The sequence below is a fragment of the Phyllobates terribilis genome, unplaced genomic scaffold (genome assembly GCF_046119375.1).
Source record: "Phyllobates terribilis strain yellow unplaced genomic scaffold, ASM4611937v1 Scaffold_10__3_contigs__length_209671492, whole genome shotgun sequence".
Classification (NCBI taxonomy): Eukaryota; Metazoa; Chordata; class Amphibia; order Anura; family Dendrobatidae; genus Phyllobates; species Phyllobates terribilis.
The window spans coordinates 27,411,051-27,433,106 of record NW_027362770.1 but is presented as its reverse complement, the minus strand read 5'-3'; positions in this window follow the sequence as shown (position 1 = coordinate 27,433,106).

Genomic DNA, 22,056 nt, shown 5'->3' with positions numbered 1-22,056 from the left:
CAGTGTTTGGCCCCTGACCTCCTGGGCCCCTGCATTATTAGTATTTGTCCCGTTTCCTGTCACATTCTCAGTGTTTGGCCCCTGACCTCCTGGGCCCCTGCATTATTAGTATTTGTCTCAGTCACATTCTCAGTGCTTGGCCCCTGACCTCCTGGGCCCCTGCATTATTAGCATTTGTCCAGTTTCCTGTCACATTCTCATTGTTTGGCCCCTGACCTCCTGGGCCCCTGCATTATTAGTATTTGTCCAGTTTCCTGTCACATTCTCAGTGTTTGCCCCTGACCTCCTGGGCCCCTGCATTATTAGTATTTGTCCCGTTTCCTGTCACATTCTCAGTGTTTGGCCCCTGACCTCCTGGGCCCCTGCATTATTAGTGTTTGTCCCTTTTCCTGTCACATTCTCAGTGTTTGGCCCCTGACCTCCTGGGCCCCTGCATTATTAGTATTTGTTCAGTTTCCTGTCACACCCTCAGTGTTTGGCCCCTGACCTCCTGGACCCCTGCATTATTAGTATTTGTCCCGTTTCCTGTCACATTCTCAGTGTTTGGCCCCTAACCTCCTGGGCCCCTGCATTATTAGTATTTGTCCCGTTTCCTGTCACCTTCTCAGTGTTTGGCCCCTGACCTCCTGGGCCCCTGCATTATTAGTATTTGTCCCGTTTCCTGTCACATTCTCAGTGTTTGGCCCCTGATCTCCTGGGCCCCTGCATTATTAGTATTTGTCCAGTTTCCTGTCACACTCTCAGTGTTTGGCCCCTGACCTCCTGGGCCCCTGCATTATTAGTATTTGTCCCGTTTCCTGTCACATTCTCAGTGTTTGGCCCCTGACCTCCTCGGCCCCTGCATTATTAGTATTTGTCCCGTTTCCTGTCACATTCTCAGTGTTTGGCCTCTGACCTCCTGGGCCCCTGCATTATTAGTATTTGTCCCGTTTCCTGTCACATTCTCAGTGTTTGGCTCCTGACCTCCTGGGCCCCTGCATTATTAGTATTTGTCCAGTTTCCTGTCACCTTCTCAGTGTTTGGCCCTTGACCTCCTGGGCCCCTGCATTATTAGTATTTGTCCCGTTTCCTGTCACATTCTCAGTGTTTGGCCCCTGACCTCCTGGGCCCCTGCATTATTAGTATTTGTCCCGTTTCCTGTCACATTCTCAGTGTTTGGCCCCTGACCTCCTGGGCCCCTGCATTATTAGTATTTGTCCCGTTTCCTGTCACATTCTCAGTGTTTGGCCCCTTGACCTCCTGGGCCCCTGCATTATTAGTATTTGTCCAGTTTCCTGTCACACTCTCAGTGTTTGGCCCCTGACCTCCTGGGCCCCTGCATTATTAGTATTTGTCCCGTTTCCTGTCACATTCTCAGTGTTTGGCCCCTGACCTCCTGGGCCCCTGCATTATTAGTATTTGTCCCGTTTCCTGTCACATTCTCAGTGTTTGGCCCCTGACCTCCTGGGCCCCTGCATTATTAGTATATGTCCAGTTTCCTGTCACCTTCTCAGTGTTTGGCCCCTGACCTCCTGGGCCCCTGCATTATTAGTATTTGTCCCGTTTCCTGTCACCTTCTCAGTGTTTGGCCCCTGACCTCCTGGGCCCCTGCATTATTAGTATTTGTCCCATTTCCTGTCACATTCTCAGTGTTTGGCCCCTGACCTCCTGGGCCCCTGCATTATTAGTATTTGTCCCGTTTCCTGTCACATTCTCAGTGTTTGGCCCCTGACCTCCTGGGCCCCTGCATTATTAGTATTTGTCCAGTTTCCTGTCACACTCTCAGTGTTTGGCCCCTGCTTTATTAGTATTTGTCCCCTTTCCTGTCACCTTCTCAGTGTTTGGCCCCTGACCTCCAGGGCCCCTGCATTATTAGTATTTGTCCTGTTTCCTGTTACATTCTCAGTGTTTGGCCCCTGACCTCCTGGGCCCCTGCATTATTAGTATTTGTCACATTCTTAGTGTTTGGCCCCTGACCTTCTGGGCCCCTGCATTATTAGTATTTGTCTAGTCTCCTGTCACCTTCTCAGTGTTTGGCCCCTGACCTCCTGGGCCCCTGTATTATTAGCATTTGTCCAGTTTCCTGTCACCTTCTCAGTGTTTGGCCCCTGACCTCCTGGGCCCCTGCATTATTAGTATTTGTCCCGTTTCCTGTCACACTCTCAGTGTTTGGCCCCTGACCTCCTGGGCCCCTGCATTATTAGTATTTGTCCCGTTTCCTGTCACCTTCTCAGTGTTTGGCCCCTGACCTCCTGGGCCCCTGCATTATTAGCATTTGTCCAGTTTCCTGTCACCTTCTCAGTGTTTGGCCCCTGACATCCTGGGCCCCTGCATTATTAGTATTTGTCCCGTTTCCTGTCACATTCTCAGTATTTGGCCCCTGACCTCCTGGGCCCCTGCATTATTAGTATTTGTCCAGTTTCCTGTCACATTCTTAGTGTTTGGCCCCTGACCTCCTGGGCCCCTGCGTTATTAGTATTTGTCCTGTTTCCTGACACCTTCTCAGTGTTTGGCCCCTGACCTCCAGGGCCCCTGCATTATTAGTATTTGTCCTGTTTCCTGTTACAGTCTCAGTGTTTGGCCCCTGACCTCCTGGGCCCCTGCATTATTAGTATTTGTCACATTCTTAGTGTTTGGCCCCTGACCTTCTGGGCCCCTGCATTATTAGTATTTGTCACGTTTCCTGTCACATTCTCAGTGTTTGGCCCCTGACCTCCTGGGCCCCTGCATTATTAGCATTTGTCCAGTTTCCTGTCACATTCTCAGTGTTTGGCCCCTGACCTCCTGGGCCCCTGCATTATTAGTATTTGTCCCGTTTCCTGTCACATTCTCAGTGTCTGGCCCCTGACCTCCTGGGCCCCTGCATTATTAGTATTTGTCCCGTTTCCTGTCACATTCTCAGTGTTTGGCCCCTGACCTCCTGGTCCCCTGCATTATTAGTATTTGTCCCAGTCACATTCTCAGTGTTTGGCCCCTGACCTCCTGGGCCCCTGCATTATTAGCATTTGTCCAGTTTCCTGTCACCTTCTCAGTGTTTGGCCCCTGACTTCCAGGGCCCCTGCATTATTAGTATTTGTCCTGTTACATTCTCAGTGTTTGGCCCCTGACCTCCTGGGCCCCTGCATTATTAGTATTTGTCACATTCTTAGTGTTTGGCCCCTGACCTTCTGGGCCCCTGCATTATTAGTATTTGTCACGTTTCCTGTCACATTCTCAGTGTTTGGCCCCTGACCTCCTGGGCCCCTGCATTATTAGCATTTGTCCAGTTTCCTGTCACATTCTCAGTGTTTGGCCGCTGACCTCCTGGGCCCCTGCATTATTAGTATTTGTCCCGTTTCCTGTCACATTCTCAGTGTTTGGCCCCTGACCTCCTGGGCCCCTGCATTATTAGTATTTGTCCCGTTTCCTGTCACATTCTCAGTGTTTGGCCCCTGACCTCCTCGGCCCCTGCATTATTAGTATTTGTCCGGTTTCATGTCACATTCTCAGTGTTTGGCCTCTAACCTCCTGGGCCCCTGCATTATTAGTATTTGTCCCGTTTCCTGTCACATTCTCAGTGTTTGGCTCGTGACCTCCTGGGCCCCTGCATTATTAGTATTTGTCCAGTTTCCTGTCACCTTCTCAGTGTTTGGCCCCTGACCTCCTGGGCCCCTGCATTATTAGTATTTGTCCCGTTTCCTATCACATTCTCAGTGTTTGGCCCCTGACCTCCTGGGCCCCTGCATTATTAGTATTTGTCCCGTTTCCTGTCACATTCTCAGTGTTTGGCCCCTGCTTTATTAGTATTTGTCCCGTTTCCTGTCACCTTCTCAGTGTTTGGCACCTGACCTCCAGGGCCCCTGCATTATTAGTATTTGTCCTGTTTCCTGTTACATTCTCAGTGTATGGCCCCTGACCTCCTGGGCCCCTGCATTATTAGTATTTGTCACATTTTTAGTGTTTGGCCCCTGACCTTCTGGGCCCCTTCATTAATAGTATTTGTCCAGTTTCCTGTCACCTTCTCCGTGTTTGGCCCCTGACCTCCTGGGCCCCTGCATTATTAGCATTTGTCCAGTTTCCTGTCACCTTCTCAGTGTTTGGCCCCTGACCTCCTGGGCCCCTGCATTATTAGTATTTGTCCCGTTTCCTGTCACATTCTCAGTATTTGGCCCCTGACCTCCTGGGCCCCTGCATTATTAGTATTTGTCCTGTTTCCTGTTACATTCTCAGTGTTTGGCCCCTGACCTCCTGGGCCCCTGCATTATTAGTATTTGTCACATTTTTAGTGTTTGGCCCCTGACCTTCTGGGCCCCTTCATTATTAGTATTTGTCCAGTTTCCTGTCACCTTCTCCGTGTTTGGCCCCTGACCTCCTGGGCCCCTGCATTATTAGCATTTGTCCAGTTTCCTGTCACCTTCTCAGTGTTTGGCCCCTGACCTCCTGGGCCCCTGCATTATTAGTATTTGTCCCGTTTCCTGTCACATTCTCAGTATTTGGCCCCTGACCTCCTGGGCCCCTGCATTATTAGTATTTGTCCTGTTTCCTGTTACATTCTCAGTGTTTGGCCCCTGACCTCCTGGGCCCCTGCATTATTAGTATTTGTCACATTCTTAGTGTTTGGCCCCTGACCTTCTGGGCCCCTGCATTATTAATATTTGTCACGTTTCCTGTCACATTCTCAATGTTTGGCCCCTGACCTCCTGGGCCCCTGCATTATTAGTATTTGTCCCAGTCACATTCTCAGTGTTTGGCCCCTGACCTCCTGGGCCCCTGCATTATTAGCATTTGTCCAGTTTCCTGTCACATTCTCAGTGTTTGGCCCCTGACATCCTGGGCCCCTGCATTATTAGTATTTGTCCCGTTTCCTGTCACATTCTCAGTGTTTGGCCCCTGCTTTATTAGTATTTGTCCCGTTTCCTGTCACATTCTCAGTGTTTGGCCCCTGCTTTATTAGTATTTGTCCCGTTTCCTGTCACATTCTCAGTGTTTGGCCCCTGCTTTATTAGTATTTGTCCCGTTTCCTGTCACCTTCTCAGTGTTTGGCCCCTGACCTCCAGGGCCCCTGCATTATTAGTATTTGTCCTGTTTCCTGTTACATTCTCAGTGTTTGGCCCCTGACCTCCTGGGACCCTGCATTATTAGTATTTGTCACATTCTTAGTGTTTGGCCCCTGACCTTCTGGGCCCCTTCATTATTAGTATTTGTCCAGTTTCCTGTCACCTTCTCCGTGTTTGGCCCCTGACCTCCTGGGCCCCTGCATTATTAGCATTTGTCCAGTTTCCTGTCACCTTCTCAGTGTTTTGCCCCTGACCTCCTGGGCCCCTGCATTATTAGTATTTGTCCCGTTTCCTGTCACATTCTCAGTATTTGGCCCCTGACCTCCTGGGCCCCTGCATTATTAGTATTTGTCCCATTTCCTGTCACATTCTCAGTGTTTGGCCCCTGACCTCCTGGGCCCCTGCATTATTAGTATTTGTCCAGTTTCCTGTCACATTCTCAGTGTTTGGCCCCTGACCTCCTGGGCCCCTGCATTATTAGTATTTGTCCCGTTTCCTGTCACATTCTCAGTGTTTGGCCCCTGACCTCCTGGGCCCCTGCATTATTAGTGTTTGTCCCTTTTCCTGTCACATTCTCAGTGTTTGGCCCCTGACCTCCTGGGCCCCTGCATTATTAGTATTTGTTCAGTTTCCTGTCACACTCTCAGTGTTTGGCCCCTGACCTCCTGGACCCCTGCATTATTAGTATTTGTCCCGTTTCCTGTCACATTCTCAGTGTTTGGCCCCTGACCTCCTGGGCCCCTGCATTATTAGTATTTGTCCCGTTTCCTGTCACATTCTCAGTGTTTGGCCCCTGACCTCCTCGGCCCCTGCATTATTAGTATTTGTCCGGTTTCATGTCACATTCTCAGTGTTTGGCCTCTGACCTCCTGGGCCCCTGCATTATTAGTATTTGTCCCGTTTCCTGTCACATTCTCAGTGTTTGGCCCCTGACCTCCTGGGCCCCTGCATTATTAGTATTTGTCACATTTTTAGTGTTTGGCCCCTGACCTTCTGGGCCCCTTCATTATTAGTATTTGTCCAGTTTCCTGTCACCTTCTCCGTGTTTGGCCCCTGACCTCCTGGGCCCCTGCATTATTAGCATTTGTCCAGTTTCCTGTCACATTCTCAGTGTTTGGCCCCTGACCTCCTGGGCCCCTGCATTATTAGTATTTGTCCCGTTTCCTGTCACATTCTCAGTATTTGGCCCCTGACCTCCTGGGCCCCTGCATTATTAGTATTTGTCCTGTTTCCTGTTACATTCTCAGTGTTTGGCCCCTGACCTCCTGGGCCCCTGCATTATTAGTATTTGTCACATTTTTAGTGTTTGGCCCCTGACCTTCTGGGCCCCTTCATTATTAGTATTTGTCCAGTTTCCTGTCACCTTCTCCGTGTTTGGCCCCTGACCTCCTGCGCCCCTGCATTATTAGCATTTGTCCAGTTTCCTGTCACCTTCTCAGTGTTTGGCCCCTGACCTCCTGGGCCCCTGCATTATTAGTATTTGTCCCGTTTCCTGTCACATTCTCAGTATTTGGCCCCTGACCTCCTGGGCCCCTGCATTATTAGTATTTGTCCTGTTTCCTGTTACATTCTCAGTGTTTGGTCCCTGACCTCCTGGGCCCCTGCATTATTAGTATTTGTCACATTCTTAGTGTTTGGCCCCTGACCTTCTGGGCCCCTGCATTATTAATATTTGTCACGTTTCCTGTCACATTCTCAATGTTTGGCCCCTGACCTCCTGGGCCCCTGCATTATTAGTATTTGTCCCAGTCACATTCTCAGTGTTTGGCCCCTGACCTCCTGGGCCCCTGCATTATTAGCATTTGTCCAGTTTCCTGTCACATTCTCAGTGTTTGGCCCCTGACATCCTGGGCCCCTGCATTATTAGTATTTGTCCCGTTTCCTGTCACATTCTCAGTGTTTGGCCCCTGCTTTATTAGTATTTGTCCCGTTTCCTGTCACATTCTCAGTGTTTGGCCCCTGCTTTATTAGTATTTGTCCCGTTTCCTGTCACATTCTCAGTGTTTCGCCCCTGCTTTATTAGTATTTGTCCCGTTTCCTGTCACCTTCTCAGTGTTTGGCCCCTGACCTCCAGGGCCCCTGCATTATTAGTATTTGTCCTGTTTCCTGTTACATTCTCAGTGTTTGGCCCCTGACCTCCTGGGCCCCTACATTATTAGTATTTGTCACATTCTTAGTGTTTGGCCCCTGACCTTCTGGCCCCCTTCATTATTAGTATTTGTCCAGTTTCCTGTCACCTTCTCCGTGTTTGGCCCCTGACCTCCTGGGCCCCTGCATTATTAGCATTTGTCCAGTTTCCTGTCACCTTCTCAGTGTTTGGCCCCTGACCTCCTGGGCCCCTGCATTATTAGTATTTGTCCCGTTTCCTGTCACATTCTCAGTATTTGGCCCCTGACCTCCTGGGCCCCTGCATTATTAGTATTTGTCCTGTTTCCTGTTACATTCTCAGTGTTTGGCCCCTGACCTCCTGGGCCCCTGCATTATTAGTATTTGTCACATTCTTAGTGTTTGGCCCCTGACCTTCTGGGCCCCTGCATTATTAGTATTTGTCACGTTTCCTGTCACATTCTCAGTGTTTGGCCCCTGACCTCCTGGGCCCCTGCATTATTAGTATTTGTCCCAGTCACATTCTCAGTGTTTGGCCCCTGACCTCCTGGGCCCCTGCATTATTAGTATTTGTCCCGTTTCCTGTCACATTCTCAGTGTTTGGACCCTGACCTCCTGGGCCCCTGCATTATTAGTATTTGTCCAGTTTCCTGTCACACTCTCAGTGTTTGGCCCCTGACCTCCTGGGCCCCTGCATTATTAGTATTTGTCCCGTTTCCTGTCACATTCTCAGTGTTTGGCCCCTGACCTCCTGGGCCCCTGCATTATTAGTATTTGTCCCGTTTCCTGTCACATTCTCAGTGTTTGGCCTCTGACCTCCTGGGCCCCTGCATTATTAGTATTTGTCCAGTTTCCTGTCACCTTCTCAGTGTTTGGCCCCTGACCTCCTGGGCCCCTGCATTATTAGTATTTGTCCCGTTTCCTGTCACATTCTCAGTGTTTGGCCCCTGACCTCCTGGGCCCCTGCATTATTAGTATTTGTCCCGTTTCCTGTCACATTCTCAGTGTTTGGCCCCTGACCTCCTGGGCCCCTGCATTATTAGTATTTGTCCCGTTTCCTGTCACATTCTCAGTGTTTGGCCCCTGATCTCCTGGGCCCCTGCATTATTAGTATTTGTCCAGTTTCCTGTCACACTCTCAGTGTTTGGCCCCTGACCTCCTGGGCCCCTGCATTATTAGTATTTGTCCCGTTTCCTGTCACATTCTCATTGTTTGGCCCCTGACCTCCTTGGCCCCTGCATTATTAGTATTTGTCCCGTTTCCTTTCACATTCTCAGTGTTTGGCCACTGCTTTATTAGTATTTGTCCCGTTTCCTGTCACCTTCTCAGTGTTTGGCCCCTGACCTCCAGGGCCCCTGCATTATTAGTATTTGTCCTGTTTCCTGTTACATTCTCAGTGTTTGGCCCCTGACCTCCTGGGACCCTGCATTATTAGTATTTGTCACATTCTTAGTGTTTGGCCCCTGACCTTCTGGGCCCCTTCATTATTAGTATTTGTCCAGTTTCCTGTCACCTTCTCCGTGTTTGGCTCCTGACCTCCTGGGCCCCTGCATTATTAGCATTTGTCCAGTTTCCTGTCACCTTCTCAGTGTTTGGCCCCTGACCTCCTGGGCCCCTGCATTATTAGTATTTGTCCCGTTTCCTGTCACATTCTCAGTATTTGGCCCCTGACCTCCTGGGCCCCTGCATTATTAGTATTTGTCCCATTTCCTGTCACATTCTCAGTGTTTGGCCCCTGACCTCCTGGGCCCCTGCATTATTAGTATTTGTCCAGTTTCCTGTCACATTCTCAGTGTTTGGCCCCTGACCTCCTGGGCCCCTGCATTATTAGTATTTGTCCCGTTTCCTGTCACATTCTCAGTGTTTGGCCCCTGACCTCCTGGGCCCCTGCATTATTAGTGTTTGTCCCTTTTCCTGTCACATTCTCAGTGTTTGGCCCCTGACCTCCTGGGCCCCTGCATTATTAGTATTTGTTCAGTTTCCTGTCACACTCTCAGTGTTTGGCCCCTGACCTCCTGGACCCCTGCATTATTAGTATTTGTCCCGTTTCCTGTCACATTCTCAGTGTTTGGCCCCTGACCTCCTGGGCCCCTGCATTATTAGTATTTGTCCCGTTTCCTGTCACATTCTCAGTGTTTGGCCCCTGACCTCCTCGGCCCCTGCATTATTAGTATTTGTCCGGTTTCATGTCACATTCTCAGTGTTTGGCCTCTGACCTCCTGGGCCCCTGCATTATTAGTATTTGTCCCGTTTCCTGTCACATTCTCAGTGTTTGGCTCGTGACCTCCTGGGCCCCTGCATTATTAGTATTTGTCCAGTTTCCTGTCACCTTCTCAGTGTTTGGCCCCTGACCTCCTGGGCCCCTGCATTATTAGTATTTGTCCCGTTTCCTATCACATTCTCAGTGTTTGGCCCCTGACCTCCTGGGCCCCTGCATTATTAGTATTTGTCCCGTTTCCTGTCACATTCTCAGTGTTTGGCCCCTGCTTTATTAGTATTTGTCCCGTTTCCTGTCACCTTCTCAGTGTTTGGCCCCTGACCTCCAGGGCCCCTGCATTATTAGTATTTGTCCTGTTTCCTGTTACATTCTCAGTGTTTGGCCCCTGACCTCCTGGGCCCCTGCATTATTAGTATTTGTCACATTTTTAGTGTTTGGCCCCTGACCTTCTGGGCCCCTGCATTATTAGTATTTGTCACATTTTTAGTGTTTGGCCCCTGACCTCCTGGGCCCCTGCATTATTAGTATTTGTCACATTTTTAGTGTTTGGCCCCTGACCTTCTGGGCCCCTTCATTATTAGTATTTGTCCAGTTTCCTGTCACCTTCTCCGTGTTTGGCCCCTGACCTCCTGGGCCCCTGCATTATTAGCATTTGTCCAGTTTCCTGTCACCTTCTCAGTGTTTGGCCCCTGACCTCCTGGGCCCCTGCATTATTAGTATTTGTCCCGTTTCCTGTCACATTCTCAGTATTTGGCCCCTGACCTCCTGGGCCCCTGCATTATTAGTATTTGTCCTGTTTCCTGTTACATTCTCAGTGTTTGGCCCCTGACCTCCTGGGCCCCTGCATTATTAGTATTTGTCACATTTTTAGTGTTTGGCCCCTGACCTTCTGGGCCCCTTCATTATTAGTATTTGTCCAGTTTCCTGTCACCTTCTCCGTGTTTGGCCCCTGACCTCCTGGGCCCCTGCATTATTAGCATTTGTCCAGTTTCCTGTCACCTTCTCAGTGTTTGGCCCCTGACCTCCTGGGCCCCTGCATTATTAGTATTTGTCCCGTTTCCTGTCACATTCTCAGTATTTGGCCCCTGACCTCCTGGGCCCCTACATTATTAGTATTTGTCCTGTTTCCTGTTACATTCTCAGTGTTTGGCCCCTGACCTCCTGGGCCCCTGCATTATTAGTATTTGTCACATTCTTAGTGTTTGGCCCCTGACCTTCTGGGCCCCTGCATTATTAATATTTGTCACGTTTCCTGTCACATTCTCAATGTTTGGCCCCTGACCTCCTGGGCCCCTGCATTATTAGTATTTGTCCCAGTCACATTCTCAGTGTTTGGCCCCTGACCTCCTGGGCCCCTGCATTATTAGCATTTGTCCAGTTTCCTGTCACATTCTCAGTGTTTGGCCCCTGACATCCTGGGCCCCTGCATTATTAGTATTTGTCCCGTTTCCTGTCACATTCTCAGTGTTTGGCCCCTGCTTTATTAGTATTTGTTCCGTTTCCTGTCACATTCTCAGTGTTTGGCCCCTGCTTTATTAGTATTTGTCCCGTTTCCTGTCACATTCTCAGTGTTTGGCCCCTGCTTTATTAGTATTTGTCCCGTTTCCTGTCACCTTCTCAGTGTTTGGCCCCTGACCTCCAGGGCCCCTGCATTATTAGTATTTGTCCTGTTTCCTGTTACATTCTCAGTGTTTGGCCCCTGACCTCCTGGGCCCCTACATTATTAGTATTTGTCACATTCTTAGTGTTTGGCCCCTGACCTTCTGGCCCCCTTCATTATTAGTATTTGTCCAGTTTCCTGTCACCTTCTCCGTGTTTGGCCCCTGACCTCCTGGGCCCCTGCATTATTAGCATTTGTCCAGTTTCCTGTCACCTTCTCAGTGTTTGGCCCCTGACCTCCTGGGCCCCTGCATTATTAGTATTTGTCCCGTTTCCTGTCACATTCTCAGTATTTGGCCCCTGACCTCCTGGGCCCCTGCATTATTAGTATTTGTCCTGTTTCCTGTTACATTCTCAGTGTTTGGCCCCTGACCTCCTGGGCCCCTGCATTATTAGTATTTGTCACATTCTTAGTGTTTGGCCCCTGACCTTCTGGGCCCCTGCATTATTAGTATTTGTCACGTTTCCTGTCACACTCTCAGTGTTTGGCCCCTGACCTCCTGGGCCCCTGCATTATTAGTATTTGTCCCGTTTCCTGTCACATTCTCAGTGTTTGGCCCCTGACCTCCTGGGCCCCTGCATTATTAGTATTTGTCCCGTTTCCTGTCACATTCTCAGTGTTTGGCCCCTGACCTCCTCGGCCCCTGCATTATTAGTATTTGTCCAGTTTCCTGTCACATTCTCAGTGTTTGGCCCCTGACCTCCTGGACCCCTGCATTATTAGTATTTGTCCCGTTTCCTGTCACCTTCTCAGTGTTTGGCCCCTGACCTCCTCGGCCCCTACATTATTAGTATTTGTCCCGTTTCCTGTCACATTCTCAGTGTTTGGCCCCTGACCTCCTGGGCCCCTGCATTATTAGTATATGTCCCGTTTCCTGTCACATTCTCAGTGTTTGGCCCCTGACCTCCTGGGCCCCTGCATTATTAGTATTTGTCCAGTTTCCTGTCACATTCTCAGTGTTTGGCCCCTGCTTTATTGGTATTTGTCCCGTTTCCTGTCACCTTCTCAGTGTTTGTCCCCTGACCTCCAGGGCCCCTGCATTATTAGTATTTGTCCTGTTTCCTGTTACATTCTCAGTGTTTGGCCCCTGACCTCCTGGGCCCCTGCATTATTAGTATTTGTCACATTCTTAGTGTTTGGCCCCTGACCTTCTGGGCCCCTTCATTATTAGTATTTGTCCAGTTTCCTGTCACCTTCTCTGTGTTTGGCCCCTGACCTCCTGGGCCCCTGCATTATTAGCATTTGTCCAGTTTCCTGTCACCTTCTCAGTGTTTGGCCCCTGACCTCCTGGGCCCCTGCATTATTAGTATTTGTCCCGTTTCCTGTCACATTCTCAGTATTTGGCCCCTGACCTCCTGGGCCCCTGCATTATTAGTATTTGTCCTGTTTCCTGTTACATTCTCAGTGTTTGGCCCCTGACCTCCTGGGCCCCTGCATTATTAGTATTTGTCACATTCTTAGTGTTTGGCCCCTGACCTTCTGGGCCCCTGCATTATTAGTATTTGTCACGTTTCCTGTCACATTCTCAGTGTTTGGCCCCTGACCTCCTGGGCCCCTGCATTATTAGTATTTGTCCCAGTCACATTCTCAGTGTTTGGCCCCTGACCTCCTGGGCCCCTGCATTATTAGCATTTGTCCAGTTTCCTGTCACATTCTCAGTGTTTGGCCCTTGACCTCCTGGGCCCCTGCATTATTAGTATTTGTCCCTTTCCTGTCACATTCTCAGTGTTTGGCCCCTGACCTCCTGGGCCCCTGCATTATTAGTATTTGTCCCGTTTCCTGTCACATTCTCAGTGTTTGGCCCCTGACCTTCTGGGCCCCTGCATTATTAGTATTTGTCCAGTTTCCTGTCACACTCTCAGTGTTTGGCCCCTGACCTCCTGGGCCCCTGCATTATTAGTATTTGTCCCGTTTCCTGTCACTTTCTCAGTGTTTGGCCCCTGACCTCCTGGGCCCCTGCATTATTAGTATTTGTCCCTTTTCCTGTCACATTCTCAGTGTTTGGCCCCTGACCTCCTGGGCCCCTGCATTATTAGTATTTGTCCCGTTTCCTGTCACATTCTCAGTGTTTGGCCCCTGACCTCCTGGGCCACTGCATTATTAGTATTTGTCCCGTTTCCTGTCACATTCTCAGTGTTTGGCCCCTGACCTCCTGGGCACCTGCATTATTAGTATTTGTCCCAGTCACATTCTCAGTGTTTGGCCCCTGACCACCTGGGCCCCTGCATTATTAGCATTTGTCCAGTTTCCTGTCACCTTCTCAGTGTTTGGCCCCTGACCTCCAGGGCCCCTGCATTTTTAGTATTTGTCCTGTTTCTTGTTACATTCTCAGTGTTTGGCCCCTGACCTCCTGGGCCCCTGCATTATTAGTATTTGTCACATTCTTAGTGTTTGGCCCCTGACCTTCTGGGCCCCTGCATTATTAGTATTTCTCACGTTTCCTGTCACATTCTCAGTGTTTGGCCCCTGACCTCCTGGGCCCCTGCATTATTAGCATTTGTCCAGTTTCCTGTCACATTCTCAGTGTTTGGCCCCTGACCTCATGGGCCCCTGCATTATTAGTATTTGTCCCGTTTCCTGTCACATTCTCAGTGTTTGGCCCCTGACCTCCTGGGCCCCTGCATTATTAGTATTTGTCCCGTTTCCTGTCACATTCTCAGTGTTTGGCCCCTGACCTCCTGGGCCCCTGCATTATTAGTATTTGTCCCAGTCACATTCTCAGTGTTTGGCCCCTGACCTCCTGGGCCCCTGCATTATTAGCATTTGTTCAGTTTCCTGTCACCTTCTCAGTGTTTGGCCCCTGACCTTCAGGGCCCCTGCATTATTAGTATTTGTCCTGTTTCCTGTTACATTCTCAGTGTTTGGCCCCTGACTTCCTGAGCCCCTGCATTATTAGTATTTGTCACATTCTTAGTGTTTGGCCCCTGACCTTCTGGGCCCCTGCATTATTAGTATTTGTCCCGTTTCCTGTCACACTCTCAGTGTTTGGCCCCTGACCTCCTGGACCCCTGCATTATTAGTATTTGTCCCGTTTCCTGTCACATTCTCAGTGTTTGGCCCCTGACCTCCTGGGCCCCTGCATTATTAGTATTTGTCCAGTTTCCTGTCACATTCTCAGTGTTTGGCCCCTGACCTCCTCGGCCCCTGCATTATTAGTATTTGTCCCGTTTCCTGTCACATTCTCAGTGTTTGGCCTCTGACCTCCTGGGCCCCTGCATTATTAGTATTTGTCCCATTTCCTGTCACATTCTCAGTGTTTGGCTCCTGACCTCCTGGGCCCCTGCATTATTAGTATTTGTCCAGTTTCCTGTCACCTTCTCAGTGTTTGGCCCCTGACCTCCTGGGCCCCTGCATTATTAGTATTTGTCCCGTTTCCTGTCACATTCTCAGTGTTTGGCCCCTGACCTCCTGGGCCCCTGCATTATTAGTATTTGTCCCGTTTCCTGTCACATTCTCAGTGTTTGGCCCCTGACCTCCTGGGCCCCTGCATTATTAGTATTTGTCCCGTTTCCTGTCACATTCTCAGTGTTTGGCCCCTGATCTCCTGGGCCCCTGCATTATTAGTATTTGTCCAGTTTCCTGTCACACTCTCAGTGTTTGGCCCCTGACCTCCTGGGCCCCTGCATTATTAGTATTTGTCCCGTTTCCTGTCACATTCTCAGTGTTTGGCCCCTGACCTCCTGGGCCCCTGCATTATTAGTATTTGTCCCGTTTCCTGTCACATTCTCAGTGTTTGGCCCCTGACCTCCTCGGCCCCTGCATTATTAGTATTTGTCCCGTTTCCTGTCACATTCTCAGTGTTTGGCCTCTGACCTCCTGGGCCCCTGCATTATTAGTATTTGTCCCGTTTCCTGTCACATTCTCAGTGTTTGGCTCCTGATCTCCTGGGCCCCTGCATTATTAGTATTTGTCCAGTTTCCTGTCACCTTCTCAGTGTTTGGCCCCTGACCTCCTGGGCCCCTGCATTATTAGTATTTGTCCCGTTTCCTGTCACATTCTCAGTGTTTGGCCCCTGACCTCCTGGGCCCCTGCATTATTAGTATTTGTCCCGTTTCCTGTCACATTCTCAGTGTTTGGCCCCTGACCTCCTGGGCCCCTGCATTATTAGTATTTGTCCCGTTTCCTGTCATATTCTCAGTGTTTGGCCCCTGACCTCCTGGGCCCCTGCATTATTAGTATTTGTCCAGTTTCCTGTCACATTCTCAGTGTTTGGCCCCTGACCTCCTGGGCCCCTGCATTATTAGTATTTGTCCCGTTTCCTGTCACATTCTCAGTGTTTGGCCCCTGACCTCCTGGGCCCCTGCATTATTAGTATTTGTCCCGTTTCCTGTCACATTCTCAGTGTTTGGCCCCTGACCTCCTGGGCCCCTGCATTATTAGTATATGTCCAGTTTCCTGTCACCTTCTCAGTGTTTGGCCCCTGACCTCCTGGGCCCCTGCATTATTAGTATTTGTCCCGTTTCCTGTCACCTTCTCAGTGTTTGGCCCCTGACCCCCTGGGCCCCTGCATTATTAGTTTTTGTCCCATTTCCTGTCACATTCTCAGTGTTTGGCCCCTGACCTCCTGGGCCCCTGCATTATTAGTATTTGTCCCGTTTCCTGTCACATTCTCAGTGTTTGCCCCCTGACCTCCTGGGTCCCTGCATTATTAGTATTTGTCCAGTTTCCTGTCACACTCTAAGTGTTTGGCCCCTGCTTTATTAGTATTTGTCCCCTTTCCTGTCACCTTCTCAGTGTTTGGCCCCTGACCTTCAGGGCCCCTGCATTATTAGTATTTGTCCTGTTTCCTGTTACATTCTCAGTGTTTGGCCCCTGACCTCCTGGGCCCCTGCATTATTAGTATTTGTCACATTCTTAGTGTTTGGCCCCTGACCTTCTGGGCCCCTGCATTATTAGTATTTGTCCCGTTTCCTGTCACCTTCTCAGTGTTTGGCCCCTGACCTCCTGGGCCCCTGCATTATTAGCATTTGTCCAGTTTCCTGTCACCTTCTCAGTGTTTGGCCCCTGACCTCCTGGGCCCCTGCATTATTAGTATTTGTCCCGTTTCCTGTCACATTCTCAGTATTTGGCCCCTGACCTCCTGGGCCCCTGCATTATTAGTATTTGTCCAGTTTCCTGTCACAATCTCAGTGTTTGGCACCTGACCTCCTGGGCCCCTGCATTATTAGTATTTGTCACATTCTTAGTGTTTGGCCCCTGACCTTCTGGGCCCCTGCATTATTAGTATTTGTCACGTTTCCTGTCACATTCTCAGTGTTTGGCCCCTGACCTCCTGGGCCCCTGCATTATTAGCATTTGTCCAGTTTCCTGTCACATTCTCAGTGTTTGGCCCCTGACCTCCTGGGCCCCTGCATTATTAGTATATGTCCCGTTTCCTGACACATTCTCAGTGTTTGGCCCCTGACCTCCTGGGCCCCTGCATTATTAGTATTTGTCCAGTTTCCTTTCACATTCTCAGTGTTTGGCCCCTGCTTTATTAGTATTTGTCCCGTTTCCTGTCACCTTCTCAGTGTTTGGCCCCTGACCTCCAGGGCCCCTGCATTATTAGTATTTGTCCTGTTTCCTGTTACATTCTCAGTGTTTGGCCCCTGACCTCCTGGGCCCCTGCATTATTAGTATTTGTCACATTCTTAGTGTTTGGCCCCTGACCTTCTGGGCCCCTGCATTATTAGTATTTGTCCAGTTTCCTGTCACCTTCTCAGTGTTTGGCCCCTGACCTCCTGGGCCCCTGCATTATTAGCATTTGTCCAGTTTCCTGTCACCTTCTCAGTGTTTGGCCCCTGCTTTATTAGTATTTGTCCCGTTTGCTGTCACCTTCTCAGTGTTTGGCCCCTGACCTCCAGGGCCCCTGCATTATTAGTATTTGTCCCGTTTCCTGTCACATTCTCAGTATTTGGCCCCTGACCTCCTGGGCCCCTGCATTATTAGTATTTGTCCTGTTTCCTGTTACATTCTCAGTGTTTGGCCCCTGACCTCCTGGGCCCCTGCATTATTAGTATTTGTCACATTCTTAGTGTTTGGCCCCTGACCTTCTGGGCCCCTGCATTATTAGTATTTGTCACGTTTCCTGTCACATTCTCAGTGTTTGGCCCCTGACCTCCTGGGCCCCTGCATTATTAGTATTTGTCCCAGTCACATTCTCAGTGTTTGGCCCCTGACCTCCTGGGTCCCTGCATTATTAGTATTTGTCCCGTTTCCTGTCACATTCTCAGTATTTGGCCCCTGACCTCCTGGGCCCCTGCATTATTAGTATTTGTCCCGTTTCCTGTCACATTCTCAGTGTTTGGCCCCTGACCTGCTGGGCCCCTGCATTATTAGTATTTGTCCTGTTTCCTGTCACCTTCTCAGTGTTTGGCCCCTGACCTCCAGGGCCCCTGCATTATTAGTATTTGTCCTGTTTCCTGTTACATTCTCAGTGTTTGGCCCCTGACCTCCTGGGCCCCTGCATTATTAGTATTTGTCACATTCTTAGTGTTTGGCCCCTGACCTTCTGGGCCCCTGCATTATTAGTATTTGTCACGTTTCCTGTCACATTCTCAGCGTTTGGCCCCTCACCTCCTGGGCCCCTGCATTATTAGCATTTGTCCAGTTTCCTGTCACATTCTCAGTGTTTGGCCCCTGACCTCCTGGGCCCCTGCATTATTAGTATTTGTCCCAGTCACATTCTCAGTGTTTGGCCCCTGACCTCCTGGGCCCCTGCATTATTAGCATTTGTCCAGTTTCCTGTCACATTCTCAGTGTTTGGCCCCTGACCTCCTGGGCCCCTGCATTATTAGCATTTGTCCAGTTTCCTGTCACATTCTCAGTGTTTGGCCCCTGACCTCCTGGGCCCCTGCATTATTAGTATTTGTCCCGTTTCCTGTCACATTCTCAGTGTTTGGCTCCTGACCTCCTGGGCCCCTGCATTATTAGTGTTTGTCCCTTTTCCTGTCACATTCTCAGTGTTTGGCCCCTGACCTCCTGGGCCCCTGCATTATTAGTATTTGTTCAGTTTCCTGTCACACACTCAGTGTTTGGCCCCTGACCTCCTGGACCCCTGCATTATTAGTATTTGTCCCGTTTCCTGTCACATTCTCAGTGTTTGGCCCCTGACCTCCTGGGTCCCTGCATTATTAGTATTTGTCCCGTTTCCTGTCACATTCTCAGTGTTTGGCCCCTGACCTCCTCGGCCCCTGCATTATTAGTATTTGTCCCGTTTCCTGTCACATTCTCAGTGTTTGGCCCCTGACCTCCTGGGCCCCTGCATTATTAGTATTTGTCCCGTTTCCTGTCACATTCTCAGTGTTTGGCCCCTGACCTCCTGGGCCCCTGCATTATTAGTATTTGTCCCGTTTCCTGTCACATTCTCAGTGTTTGGCCCCTGACCTCCTGGGCCCCTGCATTATTAGTATTTGTCCCGTTTCCTGTCACATTCTCAGTGTTTGGCCCCTGATCTCCTGGGCCCCTGCATTATTAGTATTTGTCCAGTTTCCTGTCACACTCGCAGTGTTTGGCCCCTGACCTCCTGGGCCCCTGCATTATTAGTATTTGTCCCGTTTCCTTTCACATTCTCAGTGTTTGGCCCCTGCTTTATTAGTATTTGTCCCGTTTCCTGTCACCTTCTCAGTGTTTGGCCCCTGACCTCCAGGGCCCCTGCATTAAGTGCTGCGGAATATGTTGGCGCTATATAAATAAAAACTATTATTATTATTATTATTATTTGTCCTGTTTCCTGTTACATTCTCAGTGTTTGGCCCCTGACCTCCTGGGCCCCTGCATTATTAGTATTTGTCACATTCTTAGTGTTTGGCCCCTGACCTTCTGGGCCCCTTCATTATTAGTATTTGTCCAGTTTCCTGTCACCTTCTCCGTGTTTGGCCCCTGACCTCCTGGGCCCCTGCATTATTAGCATTTGTCCAGTTTCCTGTCACCTTCTCAGTGTTTGGCCCCTGACCTCCTGGGCCCCTGCATTATTAGTATTTGTCCCGTTTCCTGTCACATTCTCAGTATTTGGCCCCTGACCTCCTGGGCCCCTGCATTATTAGTATTTGTCCCATTTCCTGTCACATTCTCAGTGTTTGGCCCCTGACCTCCAGGGCCCCTGCATTATTAGTATTTGTCCTGTTTCCTGTTACAGTCTCAGTGTTTGGCCCCTGACCTCCTGGGCCCCTGCATTATTAGTATTTGTCACATTCTTAGTGTTTGGCCCCTGACCTTCTGGGCCACTGCATTATTAGTATTTGTCCAGTTTCCTGTCACCTTCTTAGTGTTTGGCCCCTGACCTCCTGGGCCCCTGCATTATTAGCATTTGTCCAGTTTCCTGTCACCTTCTCAGTGTTTGGCCCCTGCTTTATCAGTATTTGTCCCGTTTCCTGTCACCTTCTCAGTGTTTGGCCCCTGACCTCCAGGGCCCCTGCATTATTAGTATTTGTCCTGTTTCCTGTTACATTCTCAGTGTTTGGCCCCTGACCTCCTGGGCCCCTGCATTATTAGTATTTGTCACATTCTTAGTGTTTGGCCCCTGACCTTCTGGGCCCCTGCATTATTAGTATTTGTCCAGTTTCCTGACACCTTCTCAGTGTTTGGCCCCTGACCTCCTGGGCCCCTGCATTATTAGCATTTGTCCAGTTTCCTGTCACCTTCTCAGTGTTTGGCCCCTGACCTCCTGGGCCCCTGCATTATTAGTATTTGTCCCGTTTCTTGTCACATTTTCAGTATTTGGCCCCTGACCTCCTGGGCCCCTGCATTATTAGTATTTGTCCTGTTTCCTGTCACCTTCTCAGTGTTTGGCCCCTGACCTCCTGGGCCCCTGCATTATTAGTATTTGTCACATTCTTAGTGTTTGGCCCCTGACCTTCTGGGCCCCTGCATTATTAGTATTTGTCACGTTTCCTGTCACATTCTCAGTGTTTGGCCCCTGACCTCTTGGGCCCCTGCATTATTAGTATTTGTCACATTCTTAGTGTTTGGCCCCTGACCTTCTGGGCCCCTGCATTATTAGTATATGTCCCGTTTCCTGACACATTCTCAGTGTTTGGCCCCTGACCTCCTGGGCCCCTGCATTATTAGTATTTGTCCAGTTTCCTGTCACATTCTCAGTGTTTGGCCCCTGCTTTATTAGTATTTGTCCCGTTTCCTGTCACCTCAGTGTTTGGCCCCTGACCTCCAGGGCCCCTGCATTATTAGTATTTGTCCTGTTTCCTGTTACATTCTCAGTGTTTGGCCCCTGACCTCCTGGGCCCCTGCATTATTAGTATTTGTCCCAGTCACATTCTCAGTGTTTGGCCCCTGACCTCCTGGGCCCCTGCATTATTAGCATTTGTCCAGTTTCCTGTCACCTTCTCAGTGTTTGGCCCCTGACCTCCAGGGCCCCTGCATTATTAGTATTTGTCATGTTTCCTGTTACATTCTCAGTGTTTGGCCCCTGACCTCCTGGGCCCCTGCATTATTAGTATTTGTCACATTCTTAGTGTTTGGCCCCTGACCTTCTGGGCCCCTGCATTATTAGTATTTGTCACGTTTCCTGTCACATTCTCAGTGTTTGGCCCCTGACCTCCTGGGCCCCTGCATTATTAGCATTTGTCCAGTTTCCTGTCACATTCTCAGTGTTTGGCCCCTGACCTCCTGGGCCCCTGCATTATTAGTATTTGTCCCGTTTCCTGTCACATTCTCAGTGTTTGGCCCCTGACCTCCTGGGCCCCTGCATTTTTAGTATTTGTCCCGTTTCCTGTCACATTCTCAGTGTTTGGCCTCTGACCTCCTGGGCCCCTGCATTATTAGTATTTGTCCCAGTCACATTCTCAGTGTTTGGCCCCTGACCTCCTGGGCCCCTGAATTATTAGCATTTGTCCAGTTTCCTGTCACATTCTCAGTGTTTGGCCACTGACCTCCTGGGCCCCTGCATTATTAGTATTTGTCCAGTTTCCTGTCACATTCTCACTGTTTGGCCCTTGACCTCCTGGGCCCCTGCATTATTAGTATTTGTCCCGTTTCTTGTCACATTTTCAGTATTTGGCCCCTGACCTCCTGGGCCCCTGCATTATTAGTATTTGTCCAGTTTCCTGTCACATTCTCAGTGTTTGGCCCCTGACCTCCTGGGCCCCTGCATTATTAGTATTTGTCCTGTTTCCTGTCACCTTCTCAGTGTTTGGCCCCTGACCTCCAGGGCCCCTGCATTATTAGTATTTGTCCTGTTTCCTGTTACATTCTCAGTGTTTGGCCCATGACCTCCTGGGCCCCTGCATTATTAGTATTTGTCACATTCTTAGTGTTTGGCCCCTGACCTTCTGGGCCCCTGCATTATTAGTATTTGTCACGTTTCCTGTCACATTCTCAGTGTTTGGCCCCTGACCTCCTGGGCCCCTGCATTATTAGCATTTGTCCAGTTTCCTGTCACATTCTCAGTGTTTGGCCCCTGACTTCCTGGGCCCCTGCATTATTAGTATTTGTCACATTCTTAGTGTTTGGCCCCTGACCTTCTGGGCCCCTGCATTATTAGTATTTGTCACGTTTCCTGTCACATTCTCAGTGTTTGGCCCCTGACCTCTTGGGCCCCTGCATTATTAGTATTTGTCACATTCTTAGTGTTTGGCCCCTGACCTCCTGGGCCCCTGCATTATTAGTATATGTCCCGTTTTCTGACACATTCTCAGTGTTTGGCCCCTGACCTCCTGGGCCCCTGCATTATTAGTATTTGTCCAGTTTACTGTCACATTCTCAGTGTTTGGCCCCTGCTTTATTAGTATTTGTCCCGTTTCCTGTCACCTTCTCAGTGTTTGGCCCCTGACCTCCAGGGCCCCTGCATTATTAGTATTTGTCCTGTTTCCTGTTACATTCTCAGTGTTTGGCCCCTGACCTCCTGGGCCCCTGCATTATTAGTATTTGTCCCAGTCACATTCTCAGTGTTTGGCCCCTGACCTCCTGGGCCCCTGCATTATTAGCATTTGTCCAGTTTCCTGTCACCTTCTCAGTGTTTGGCCCCTGACCTCCAGGGCCCCTGCATTATTAGTATTTGTCCTGTTTCCTGTTACATTCTCAGTGTTTGGCCCCTGACCTCCTGGGCCCCTGCATTATTAGTA